Source organism: Ciconia boyciana, chromosome 2, assembly GCF_034638445.1.
Source record: "Ciconia boyciana chromosome 2, ASM3463844v1, whole genome shotgun sequence".
NCBI lineage: Eukaryota > Metazoa > Chordata > Aves > Ciconiiformes > Ciconiidae > Ciconia > Ciconia boyciana.
In genome coordinates, this window is record NC_132935.1 from 57,008,329 (window position 1) to 57,021,846 (window position 13,518).

The following is a 13,518-nucleotide window of genomic DNA, read 5'->3' on the forward strand; positions in this document are numbered from 1 at the left end:
TATAAGAACACCTGCTTGTATCTTTTAACAACATATCTATGGTCTCCAGTATCCATCCCAAAATTATGGCTGCTTTGATACCTGGTTCCCAAGCCTCCCATCCTGGTGGCTGGCTGGTCTGGCTTGGTGTTTGCTGGCAATCGCACACTGACACACAGACCCACACAACGCACACACGCTCTGGTCTCTCCAGCCACAGGCACCCAAGATGTGCAGGCCCCTGTGACTCATGGTCTCCTCTCCAGTGGCTGGCATTTACACCTCCATGCACACAGCACAGAGACCCCCTCAGCCAGGAGAAGAGTTTCATGAGAAGACAGGACAGACCGTGATGATGAGGTACCTGAGGTACCTGTCATACACTGTTCTGGCTCCCTTTTCTCCTGTTGTGTGGTGGTACTTATGAATAAGTGATTTTTTTTTTTTCCCCAAAGACATTAACTAACCTATTTCTTCTAGTTTTTCCGCTGTACATTCAGGCTCTCATTGTTTTGCATGTGTGTTTCCATATGTGGCCAAACAGTGTCTTTCATAAGCTACACCTCTTTATGACTGCTGTGTATTCCTTTACTGCTAATAAGAATTATGTAGTGTGTCTAAAGCTATCCCAGAATAGTACAACCCATGTAGACTCCCATCTCTCCAAGACAGACTCAACCCCAAAACTGTCTTTCTTGAAGTAGTAGTATAACTGAGAGGGAATGGGAAGGATTATTCATTCATTAACACAGCTCTGCCTTTTTCCCTTTTTTTCTGACAAAATGCTTTCTAGAGCTCCCCTGCATTATTTTATTACACTTATGACGCTCAGGTACATCAGCAAGACTGAATTTCAAAGCAGAGAGCTTGCCACGGCAGAGTCCTTGCTTGAATTTGTCCTTAAAGCAGTAAGAATTTAGAGTGAACGTGGGGCACGGAGGGTGTAAAAAACTGCCTCGGTCTCTGTAAGTAGGCCTCAGACCACAATGAGTTTTGAAATCAAAAGTCATCCAAATGTATTTCACATGGCAGTAAATTAGTATAGTCAGCACTGCACACAATCACTTGTTTGTTGTCTTGAAAAAATGGGAGAAGATTCATTCTGGGTTCATTAGCTGATGGGCCCATTGTGCGCGAACTTGTTGTTGGCAACAGCCTCTGATAATACTTATTCTTCAGAGTTGAGAGCCTCTGGCGACTGTCACTTCAAGTGGAGATCCTCACAGGCAATCATCTCAAATTACTATGGGATGTTACTGAAGTAACCTTTCTCTCTTCTTTTGCCAGAAGTAACACAGCCTTTGTATAACAAAAAAAACATTAGCTGCGATGTTAAGTTAAAAACACCAGTAAGCCCTTGCTGTTAAGCTGTTTCTTCTAGAGGGGAAGGAGGTAAATTGGAAGTTGCGTGGTTATGTAATGTGTTGTGGAGACAATATCTCTGTGCTCCAACACTAATCGGAGTGTTTACAACCCTCCCCTTTGTATTTTCTACTGAATAGCACAAATTCCTGTGGGGGACCTTTTACATTACTGCAGGAGGTTGCACAAAGAGCCTATTTGACAGGGACTAAGCAGCATTGAATCTCAAGTGAATAAACGAAGCAGGTGGCACGCTGCCACAGTATTAATGTGTGCAACAGCCATGGGATTATGTTTGAGGCTGTGGGAATGAATCGGCCCGCTTCTTACTGAAACAAATTCCCTTGTTGATGAAGAATCCTGAAAGGGATTCAAATTATGCAGGTGCTTAACGTAACAGAAACTTGCATTGTACAAGACAGAGAATACAAAATTCCTTTTAACATCACTGTAAACAGGATGCATGTTGAGATGGAGATGTGTTTCTTGGCACAGGTCGCCCCAAGTTGCATCCAGAGTGTTACTCCATTTTCTTGTATTCCAGAGAGTGGTGGAGACGAGCGGGTAGCGACTCAAGGTCAGGTTCGTTATGCAAGGTGACGCTGACGTCGATGGCTGCTCCCGTGTGAGCTGCAAACGTAGAAGTCAGCAGCAACGTTATTCGGAAAGCAGGCTAGAAGTAAACGCCTATAGAGCTGTGTCAGCTCTTGTCTTTGCATTAACGGCTTTTAATGTTTGCTGACTTCCCGCTGTTACAAATTTTATCTCGCATCGGGTTTAGTCATACGCTGCTAACGCTTACATTTGCTTGTAAATCCGCCCAGAAGAGCAGTCGGGTCGCTGTCCGTCTGCCCTCAGCGGCTTCAGGAAACTTTACGAAGTTACGTTACCGGTTTTTCCCGGCCGGGAGATCGCTCACTGAAGCAGGAGGGGCGCGGGGCGCCCGACGCCGGGGTCCCGTCAGACAGCCCCTCGCTGCCCAGCTTCCGCCAGCTCTCTTCACGCCCGGCCTCCCTCCGACTACCAGCACCCACCACCATCGCCGGCCTGGGGACTTTAAAAATCAGGGGGCGAGGGAACAAGCGGGCGACGGCGACGGCCGTCCCCCTCACGGCGCGCCTGTCGCTGGGAGTTGTAGTCCGGCGGCCGGAAGCCGGCCCGCCACGCCTGCCGCTAGCCGTCCCCGAGGGAACTACAGTGCCCGTCATGCCCTGCGCGCGGGAGCGGTCCCCGCCCCCGCCCGGCCTCCCCCGCCCTCACAGGATTGCGCGTGCGCAGAGCGCCTCTCCGGGGGGGGGGGGTGATGGGCCGTCGGCGCACGCGCCTCCCGCCCCGCAGGCCGCTCCCCCCCGCTCCCGGCCGCCCCGAGCCGCGGAGCGAGGCGGCGGCGCCTGCGCGGTGGCCAGCTCGCGCCGCTCCCCGGCCGTCCTTGCGAGCCGGGCGGCGGAGGCGGAATGGGGCGCGAGGCGGGGCCCCGCGCGTGAGGCCGAGGCGGAGCCGCTGCGCCGGCGAGCGGGACCCCGACGGTTAGTGCCCGCGGGCGGGGGTCTCCGGCCCGGCCCCCTGCCGTTCCCGGTGAGGGGCGCGGAAGCCGCCTCCGGACTGGCGGGAGGAGGGGGGGGGATAACGGGCGGCGGGGAGCCGCCCCCGCCCCTCAGGCGCGGCTGCCGGGTGGGGGAGGGGCCGGGCCGAGCTGCCCGGAGACTGGGGGAGGGGAGGGGCCGTTGGGGACTCCGCCCCCCTTTCCCCCTCGCCCGGACCGGAGCCGCTGGCGGCGCCGGCTCCGCAGGCCCGGGGCGCTGCCGTCCCCCTCGGCTCGGCTCGGCTCGGCCCGGCCCGGCCCGGCGTGGCCTGGCCTGCGTGCCTCGGCGGGGGCGCGGGGGATGCCGCGCTGGGCCCAGGCCGTGCGTCCCAGCGGTGACTTCTTCGTCGGGCTGCTGAGGAGAGGGACCCAGCCTGTGTGCCTTACTTACTGGCCTTGCTGTCCCTCCTGTCCTTATGGGAACGGGCATCGTGCGCCTCAGGGTGGGCGCCGGGCTCCTTTTGCACCCGGTTTCCTTCAGCGTTTATGCACTTTGAATCGTGCGGGGTTCAGTGTAGCTCAGGCTCAGATTAGAGGTCTGCTGGGCTACGGGCTCGCTTTCTGTGAGGTTGTTTGGGGTGGGGGAAGACGTCGGGTTTTTTTATTCATTTACCTTCATCTAGAGGTCATATCTTAAAAAACAAAAACTCTTACCATTGTTGTCGTTTTTCTGCATCTAGTATGTTTAACAGGTTCTAAGGATGCTGTGTTTTCTACCTAATAATGTCGTTTAGAAAGCGTGTGTTATACATCGTATGTCAGTGTGATGTATGAGTAAATAAGCAGATCTTACTTTTAAGTGCTTATGTATGTTAAAACAAACCACAAAGAAAATGCCAGCAATCCATGTGATAATTTTAAAGTATCTGTTCATGAGAATGGTGTGGTTTGGTTTCCCCCCTGGCTCCAGTGCCCCTGAGGTTAATGGTCATCCTTAATGAGGAATAATAATAAAACATAATAGGCTAGGGCCTTTTTACCAGTTGCATAAAACGGATGGATTTATGTAAGTCTTTTGTTCCAGCACTGCAAAACAGCCATAATTGCATTCTTATACCTATTTCTCATCTGGAAAGCACTTGAAGCTCTTACCATGCATGTTCAGCATTGCTATAATGCACCCATTCAAGGGTGATGTTAAGGCTCTGTTGGATATGATGCAGGATTATAATGGATGTCAATTTATTAGCGAGCTTAAGGAAAAACGGGAGAGAGATCCCTTAGACCTGGGTTTTGATGTCATTTGAGGTGTTGCCTACAGTTTCTGATGAATGGTGCCATATGGCTTCTTCAGTTCATTTTAATGCAGTCCATATACAGTATAGTTATGCAGTCAGTGTGAGCTCTTGATGGGCTCTTTTCTACAGAGAAGTAAAATAGAAATAAAAAAAAGTTTCCAAACTGTTGTGGGTTTGAGCGTTTGCTATTTCTAAGTGTTTCAAACTTACCAAACCCCCTGCTGTAATGTTCTAGGTAGCTAGGTCAAAAATAGGGTGTTTATTACGAAGAAGCAGGAAACTTTACGTTCCCTGTTCTAGGGATCTCATTTCTAACTTTGAGAAAATAAGTTGTGTTCTTTAGTCTTCCCACACTTGAAATAGAAGATAGGGATAGCTGCCTCAAAATGTTAATACTCCAGGTGCAACTCTGGCATCATTCTGTCTTAGTTAAGGTGTATTTAGGCGTGGGAGGGCATGTTTTGTGTTTTGGTTTGCTTTGGGTTTTTTTTTTCCCCAAAAGTAAGGATTTCACTGTAAAATCCTTGGTGTGATTGTAGTTATACAGGGAAAAAAGGTTTTTTCTGTAGGGTACCTTATTTCCATTTCTATATGTGCGTGTCTATACCAGAATATATTGTCTTGGTATTGCAATAACTGCGTTCTTGCTTCAGAGCTGCATGGCTTAATTCTGTAGATGTAGTTAAAGCAAAACCGATGTGCATATGCACTGTATCTAACACTTAGGGGTTCTGATCTCAGCTGTACCCTTTAGGCACTTCCCTAATATGTTTTAGCTGTATTTTCTTACAGAAAAGGTTTGAATATTTTCTGAGTAAACACTGCTGTTTCTTACAAGCTGTTTTTAGACTAATATGGAAGATGCTGCTGTTTAGCAATAAATACCAACAAATGCGAATCTACTTTCCTTCTATAAAGCTTGGTGTCATGTAGTTGGCCTCAAAATGCCAAAATAAAGTATAATATGACATTTATCTTCAGTTTATTGTATGTCTAGTAGAACCTACTAAGCTTTTCTCTGAACTAATGCATCTGATTATTTTGAATCAGTGAATAATTCACTACCCTTAAAACTAGTCGTGGTTTGCCATGTGCCTGCTTCAGATTTTCACCTAAAGAATTCATCAGCTCTTTCTGCTTTTAACCTGAGCCTCATGGACCATAGTTTTCAAATTGTTGCTGAAAAAAAAAAAAAATCTCAAATGAGCCCATAGTTGGGCTTGAAGTAGCCTGTGGGAGGCTTGCACTTAGACTGCATCCCCAGATGTGGTGGTGTTGAGAGGGGAGGTGATTGCTGTCCAAATAACAGTTACATCTTCTGCCTTCCATGGCTGAAAACGGAAGGGTAAGGATGGAGGTTGATTTTATAAAAAGGAATAGTATGACTCCTTTCCTGTTTCATTGCTTGCTTATCCTTTTCAATGCTTATCCATTTCCATGCTTATCCTTCCCATCCCAGCTGTCCCTCACCTTTTGGGCTTGACATCAGCAAAAACAAACTTGGCTGAAGCTGTGAAGGTATAGTAGAGTGAAAGAGCCTTTGGTGTTGGCGGCAGCAACAGCAAGCCTTCGTCTCTGAAGCTGAGTAACAGCAGGGGTCCCGCACTCCCTGCTTCCAGTTTTTATTTAGGCTGCAGTAGAAAATAGGGGATGACTGCTTACTTGGGGCAGCTGCTGGGAAGTGGGGTGGGGAGGGATATATGTAATTGCCCGAGTAAGGAGTGGTGATCCAGTAAGTAGGCTCATGCAACACTCAGCTCAAATATATCCAAAGAGATTATAGTTTATTCTGTCCTGTTACTAGAAGATAGTGTACTAGTAAAAATTATTTTATTTAGGTTTCATCAATAAAGTGATGTGACAATTTGGAACTAATAGGGAAGAATTTGTGAAAAAGATAAATACAAAGTACAGTGGCTTCAGTGGATAAAGTAATTTATTAAGAAGGTAAAAACCAAAGTTAATACCTAAACAAAATTTGTCTGACAGAACATATTTGGGAAATATAACTGGGGTTCTTAGTGTCGCTTATTATTAGTTGTGCATTGAAAAAGCAGAAGGTATCTTTTGTTCTTGTCTAATCTATGAATTCCAAGTATGCATGGGAGATTCAGATCTATCAATTCGAAAACATGAGATCACAATGTTTAAGAGCAATCAGTTCACTACCTACAAGTAGTATTTCCTTTGGTAAGTAAATAAGATGTATTTAAATAGAGAACATAGTTTGGTATTTTTTCCTTGTGTAGCTTCTGTAATACTAAGTAAACAAAAGTACAGATAATGAACGTTTCCCAGTTTCTTCCAGAAGCAGCTTGGCATAACATCCTGACTGAAAAATAGCAACTAATTATCTAATAAACACAGAATTTTATAATAATAAAGAAATAAAGAAAATTTGCTCACCAGTTGCTAAAACAATAATAATGTAAATCTGAATAAGTATAGTGAGCTGTTTAATAGCGCAAATTAATGTGATATGTAGCCCAGTTTAAAAAAACTTTAGTAGAGAAAATGTTATGTTTAGTTTTGAATAATCAAATTTAGTATTGTCTTCTATGTGCAGAATTAAATCATGCAGTTGTTCTGATATAATAGTAATAGAAGGGCGTGATGTAAGTCACTCCATCCTCATTGGTGTGCCCTTAATTGCTAATAGTTTGTCATCTTTGCATTTGTTTTAAGTGCTGGGAAGATATATAGAAATATAAACTTTAAGCAAACAATGCAACTACAATGCAATTTCTCTAAAAGAAGGTTTATGGTCCTTGGTGTTACAGATTAAGTTACGGTATGACCTTGTAGGCAATGCCTGGCTTGCTTCCATCTGGGCTACTGTCTTTTCCTGGAGGAAACACGGAATGGCTTAATGATTCTTGCCAGCTACAGCCCAACACGAAGCACAGCGCTGTGGATGACCTTGCATAAGTGTGCAGAGATGCACTATTTTAGCTTCTGGGGGATATGCTTTTTCATAGGAGTAGGTGCTGCCCTCTACTTCAGAGCAATGGAAGGGGCAGCTTTGTGACTAGGAGGAACAGATTTCTCATTTGCACATTGCCTTCTTTATTCTCCTTGCTCACAAGGAACTGAGCTTTTTTAGACTGGCTATTTTGGTCTCTGGAGGCACACAAGGAAAGAAAGGGATGAGTGATGGCTGCTTGTGTCAGGTGGGAAGGGGCCAGATGGCTGCCGTAGAGGAAGAGTGAGGAATGAGTGCTTGGTGGTAAGGTCTGACATTCCAAATCCGAATGCAAGTTTGGACCAAACCGAAAATTATTTTAAGGAAAATAAATTTAGTTTCAGGTTGGTTGTTTTGTACACTTGCTAGCAGTGAATAACTCTTCACTTAGGTCAGTTCATATACTTATGTATAGATAAAATGTATTTTTGTTTTGTTTTTGCCCTCTGTAGTATGAAAATTTCACATGTTTCTATGATCTAGCTTAAGTCATCACATGAAGTTTACTTCCTGTTTTACAATCTCAGTAGGATCCCTGGGCTTCTGTATTATGAGTAACTGAGCTTCGTGCTAGAAGACAGACATCTGGCAGGAGGGAACTCTTGGGACTGGACATAGATCTCTGATACTACCAGAGCTTGAGCTGGATACATGGTTTTTAAAAACACAGTGTATGATGATAATACTATTAGCTTGACACTTGTGGAGAAAGAGCTATCACAGTGCCGAAAATTGCAGCTTCTCTTTTTCACAAAAAATTTAGTAAGAATTCTGCAAGGATATCACTTCTCTTTAAAAACATACCTAACTTTTTAAAATAGGAATTACACCTAAGAGTTAGCAGCTATAATTTTAATGTTTTTTCTATAATAACTTTTGTGAATAACATTTAACTTACCCTGGTAATAAGGCTTATTGCTACTTTAACATTTCCAACCTGTCCAGGTGTGTTTTTTAAATATGAGCATCACCAGTCAAGGTGCAGAATTTTTTTGGATGTTGCAATGAAAATAAATTTTCACTGATTTCTATTAGCATGAATTACATTGAATGCTGAATGCAAATTCTAATGCTAAACATGGCAGCAATGAAACATTCTCATTTCATGCTATTTGTAGTGTTTTTCTATCATGTTACTATGGAAGTCCGTAATTCTTGGTTATTGTTTTCCTCTGTCCAATACACTGCTTTCACATACTTAATATTGAGTGTATTAATTTAATACACTTGATGTAAGATAATTAAATTGGTAGATATTTTACTATATTTGTAATAATCTAACTCCAGTAGATTTTAATATTGTGAACCAAATGCTATATAAAAGCATAACGCTAATCTGTACAAAACCTAAAATACCTTTTTTTTTTTTTTAATTGGATTCGAAGAAAAGTGTCATCTGACACCCTCCTCTTTTAATTTTCAGTTGTGGTGGCTTCAAAGGAGATGCTGTTCTTTTAGGATAGCCTAAAGAGCTTTTCATATTTGAGGGGATTTTTTTAATTGATTGAATGGACTAAAAATGTAAGAGCTTGGGAGGAAGGATAAAACAACTGATTGAATAGATTTAGCCAGAAACTCCCTGGATTATTTTAGTCTAGGGGTTTTAGCTTTTCTTGTTCTTTAGATGTTTTAATCTTTACAAATTCTGTAAGTTTTCTTTGTGCTGGCCACTTGCAAGCTAATTTTAGATATAGAGAACTTTCACAGGTCATGCTTCTGAAGTTTTAATCCTGAAATTTGGGGTTGCAGTTCTCCAAAATTTATACAACTTGTACCACTGGTGATCAGGTGTGTGTTTATCAGTCATGTTTTGAAAAGGATTTTAAAAGTTGTTGGAGGAAATGAAATGCAGCTTTGCAGCTGAAAGAGGAAGTAATGAATATGTAGAGTTCTTACTTTATTGTCTAGATGGTACAGTAAATTAACGTGACTGACATACTACGATGTAGATTCAAATCCAAATTCCTTGACAAAGGTAATTAAAAAGAACTAATTTTCTGGCAATTACTATCACAAACATATCTTGGCATATGCCAAAATCTGTATACTCTACCAAAAAACAATGGAGAAGTTGCATTGGTTGTTACCTGCAGCACTCCCTTTGTGTGCTACAATTTTATGATATTTTATTTATTTTATGATAAAACTGGCTTACAGCTTTCTGTTATGGTTTGGCTTCGTTTGGTTGCTAGTTCTTTATAAATCCTTCTTTTGTAAGTAAGTTTTTAATATGCTGTTTCAGTCAGACATCTAAAAGATACCCAAGTGTATGTCACAGAGGTTTGCAGTTAGTGCATATTGTTAGAACAGTCAGTTACAGATGCATATTTTTGATGGGTAATTACATTGGGTGTTTTTTAGTACTTAACAGCAAGGATTTCACCACTCTTAAAAATCCCTTATACCGACAGAGGCAGTTTATTTTCTTTTTGGGGCAGGAGGAGGACAATGGCACTATTTTGTCTTATATATACTAGGGCTTCCATTAAACTACCTACACTAACTTTATTTAAAGCAACATGATTTTTCTTGTGTAGGCAAGGCTATGCAACAGATTTGGGAATGGCAGTCAGAACTTGTTTGGTCCTGTGCTATCAGATACTGAACTTTTTTGCCAGCTATGAAGCATGCATATTTTTAGTGTCTATTTGTGTTATTATTCAGTTCATTTTTATTATATTTGGCAAGTAAATTCAAAACAGCAATCATTGTATATTTTATAAGGTACTTTTTTTACGATACTCTGAAGCCATAGGATTGCCGAAAATTACTGCATTAGGTGCTACAGACTGAGCTGGAGCTTGTTTTAGGAAATATAAGTGAATTTAATTTTAAATTCTAAGGATGTTTATACATTTTTCTAGAAAGCTGGTGTTTCATGTAAGTTTTCTTGTAAGGCTGTTTGGCTATGTAAATTGGCATAGAAGACAAATATTGTGAACTTGTGGGTCCTGCTGCTGTTTCAGTAATCAGTAATTTCACTGATCAGTCTTCCCCATAGTTGCTTCTGAAGAAACCTTTGCTGGCTGTGGAGGCAGATTCCTGTTTCCCAGCAATTTGCTGCAGAGAGGAACCCTGGAGACCAGCTGCCTGTCCCAAGCTGGGTGGTGCCGCACCTTGCCTTGAGTGTATTTGTGAATGTTTTCAGTGTTCACATGCATGACATTTTTGCAACATCTCAGCAGCCCTGGAGGTGGTGATGTTAATCATAATTAATAATCTAGTGAGCTTATAAATATTTAAATTGACTTTCCCCTTGGGTATTGAGTGAATCTGGGGCAGAGGTGGAAAACAGAACTTGTTAATCCCAACTCTACATATGGTACTGAAAAAAATAACTAAAAATTTAGAAATTTACCGAAAGCTAAATACTTCATGTGGTCTTTAGGAAGAGTTGTCATTAGCATTGATGGGAATATGTCTGAAAAGAGGAGACGATATAGTGCTCTTCTTGTGTGGAAACTTATATACCGTGGTAAAAAACCAGGTAATTTTCTTCTACATATAGCATGAGTTTGACAGACATCAGCGTCTATTCCAGCAGGTTGCACTGCTATAGATGTAACATGAATCAATAAAACTATTATTTTGTTGGCATGGCTCAAACCAGATCTCCAAATGAAATAAGCTACATCAGAAAAAAATCTTCTGATGGGTAAAACTCCACCTACAATAAGGCTTTGCTAAAAACTGCTGTGCTGGGAGCACGGAAACATTATACTCCTATCCATTATAGTTAAGTTGGGAAAACGTTTGCATGCAACCCAATCTCTAGTTGATTTTACTCAATATGGGCCTAATAAAACAACTGGTGAAGGCAGAAGGGGAGGCTTTCCTTTTACTTTGGTTTCCAGGTCAATAGCCACTGACGTTAGCTTGATAATATACAGGACTCTTTAAGCCAAAAACAAAGGTGCTGCGGATAGACATAGTTATTAATAATCACTAAAAATAAACTGAGAAGCTGTTACATAAACAGTTTTTCTAGATCAAAGTCTTTCTTTACTTTTCCTTTCTGCTATTACAGTAGAATGGGTTTTATCTCAACACCATAGTTCTGTTTTAATTTAATATTCAGGAAAAGTTGGATATGATTTGCCTGTTACATTGGAACATGCAGGGTTCATAAAAAAATCATACATGGAAACTGATCATCTGTGTCATGTATCACACTATGAAGAGATCCAAGCAAAGCTGTTCTTAGTTTCTCCTTATGTTATAGAGTTGTCAGTTCAAGTGACAGCCTGTAATTTATAGATCTCGTCATCTGTGTTCAATACATGATGGCAAAAATTCAATGTAAAGCGCAAGAAACTTAATTTTCAGTTTGAACCCTAAAGGTTTGTGTGTCATTAATATACTTTCAGAAAATGCTTATTTCTGGGAATGATAAGGCCTTGAAATTGAATATTCTTGATAAAGGTAAGGTAAACTAGACTGTTCATACTGACCTCCCAGTTAAAGGATTATGAAGTTACTTCTGTAAAATGAACTTAATGCTCTTTGAAAATTCTATGAATAAAATAATGATCACAATTCAGCCAATTCAGTGAAGAAGCGTGGTACTTCTAATTGATTTTTCTACATCCAGTCTAAGAGATAATATCTGAATAATGGATTAAAAAGCGACGCTGTCTGGATTCAGCGTGCAGTACTTTGTGCAGCATGTGCGCTCTTTGTCATTTCCTCTACGTATTAAGCAGGTTTATGCAGTTGACAAAGTGTAGCTAGGCTTCGTCTGTACTGAACTCAATGTGCTAGTAGGTGGTAGCAGGTGGCTTTTTTAAAGGACAAGCCAGCAGACACAAGTTAAGCGATGTTTGTAGGGGGGCATGCTCGTTCACGTTTCATTGTAATTGGCATGGATAAGAAAGATGATGATGATGCAGCGGCATTGGCGTCTGCCGGTACATGTCAACTGAGTATGTTCCCAAAAGTTCCATAGATCTTGAACTCTACCTGCTGGCAGGAGCTTCAAGATGTGTTACTGCATCTCTAGTGCTGATGCTGCTTTTGCCAGGCAAATTATTGCTGTTACAGAAGTGCCGGTGCGTTATATTACATGCTTCTGGTATGTAGGCATGTCCCACATTTGTGTTAAATCCAAAGCAAAGTGTCTTTTATATTTGCTGTTTACCCTTGTCATTTCTAGTATTTTAGCATGCGTTAGCTAATGCACTCTTAAAAAAAAAAAAACCAAACAAAAAAAAAACCACAAAAACCAAAACTAGGCTATATATAGCCTTAGATTTCTTTAATTGGGCAATGGAACTGAGTGTGCAGAGCTCTAGCCTCTCTGGAAAACTAGATTCTGTTCTCTGTTGTGTGACCTGTCATGGTCAGTCTGTAGATGCTCTTGAAAGAATAGCAGAAATGCTTAAAACTCCAGTAAAATATTTGATGCCAAATCCGTTGACTTCTCTGTTTCATTGTGGGTTTTTTCACTCTGATGATTAGCACTTGCTTTTTTAACAGCATTTGTAGTACCTTCAGCTCAACCAGTCAGGGTTTTTTGGTGTTTTTTTAACTGACTCCACTAAATGGACAGCTGTTCTCAAGTTGGCCGAGTTCAGCTACTCGAGTGTGACTGAACGATGCCTTAGTTGAAATCTCTGATATGGGGAATTTGTTATTAAATAAAGCCAGCCCAGGAACTGATAAAAGTATTAAAATTAGTCTTAATTTGCTAGATCATCAATTGCTGTACAACTTGCTGCAGACCTTTGTTGACTAGGGATTAGACAACTCTTCAAAAGACCTGTCAGAAAACGTGAATTGAATAAAACTTGTTTATAGTCCTGAGGGCAAACAAAACCTGAGGTGATACTATGTTTCTAGCAATTGTTAAAAAAGTAAACTGCACACCTTTTATTGCATTTTCCTCCCTTCCTCTGTTAAGTGGTAAAAGTAAAACTTTCTGTTCTCTTTTACAAGCATTAGTGCTGGAGCAAGTGGGAATTTGGAGAGGTGGACAGGAGAAAAGGGACAAGGTTGTCGCACCAGGAATAATTCTAAGGCCAGTCTAAGCAATAGTGGGTATTAAATATGTTGTACAATGTGGCATTTTTCAGAAGTACAGGAGGGTTTGATACATTTGAAGGACAGTTCGTATTATTCAATTCACCTCTCAATAGTTTAGCCCTTATCAAAAGTTAGCACATATTCATTTGGGCTGAAAATTGCTTGGTTGGGTTTCATAGGATGGTATTTAAAAATTTAAACAAAATGCTCTAACCAAATTCTTTCAAACTATTTCTGAGAATTAAGCTAGCAGGAAAGAAAAGTCTCTTTACTGTAATTAAAAATATTTTGGTAATCAGGCAAACCTTTTTAATGCTATTTGCATTTTAGAGTGGAAACCTAAATTTGGCTGGAGATGACCTCCCAAGTTTCCT

The 13,518-nt window shown here is 41.5% G+C and overlaps 1 protein-coding gene and 1 long non-coding RNA gene across 4 annotated transcripts in view; one reads left to right on the forward strand and one right to left on the reverse strand.

Moving 5' to 3' along the window:
• Window positions 1-751: 751 nt before the first annotated feature.
• On the reverse strand, window positions 752-2,437 carry LOC140647758 (uncharacterized). The gene is made up of 3 exons (XR_012040951.1): window positions 2,144-2,437; window positions 1,750-1,971; window positions 752-1,278 (listed from the first exon to the last, which is right to left on the reverse strand). It is a non-coding gene; the product is annotated as an uncharacterized lncRNA (long non-coding RNA).
• A 233-nt stretch (window positions 2,438-2,670) lies between these two features.
• The window catches only part of RALBP1 (ralA binding protein 1), a 37,194-nt gene continuing 26,346 nt past the window's right edge, over window positions 2,671-13,518 (forward strand). The window contains exon 1 of one of the 3 annotated variants that reach the window (XM_072852744.1): window positions 2,671-2,916. The gene's annotated coding sequence lies outside the window, so the exon portion shown is untranslated. The remainder of the gene's footprint in view (window positions 2,917-13,518) is intronic. The other 2 variants (XM_072852742.1, XM_072852741.1) reach the window with 2 other exon arrangements.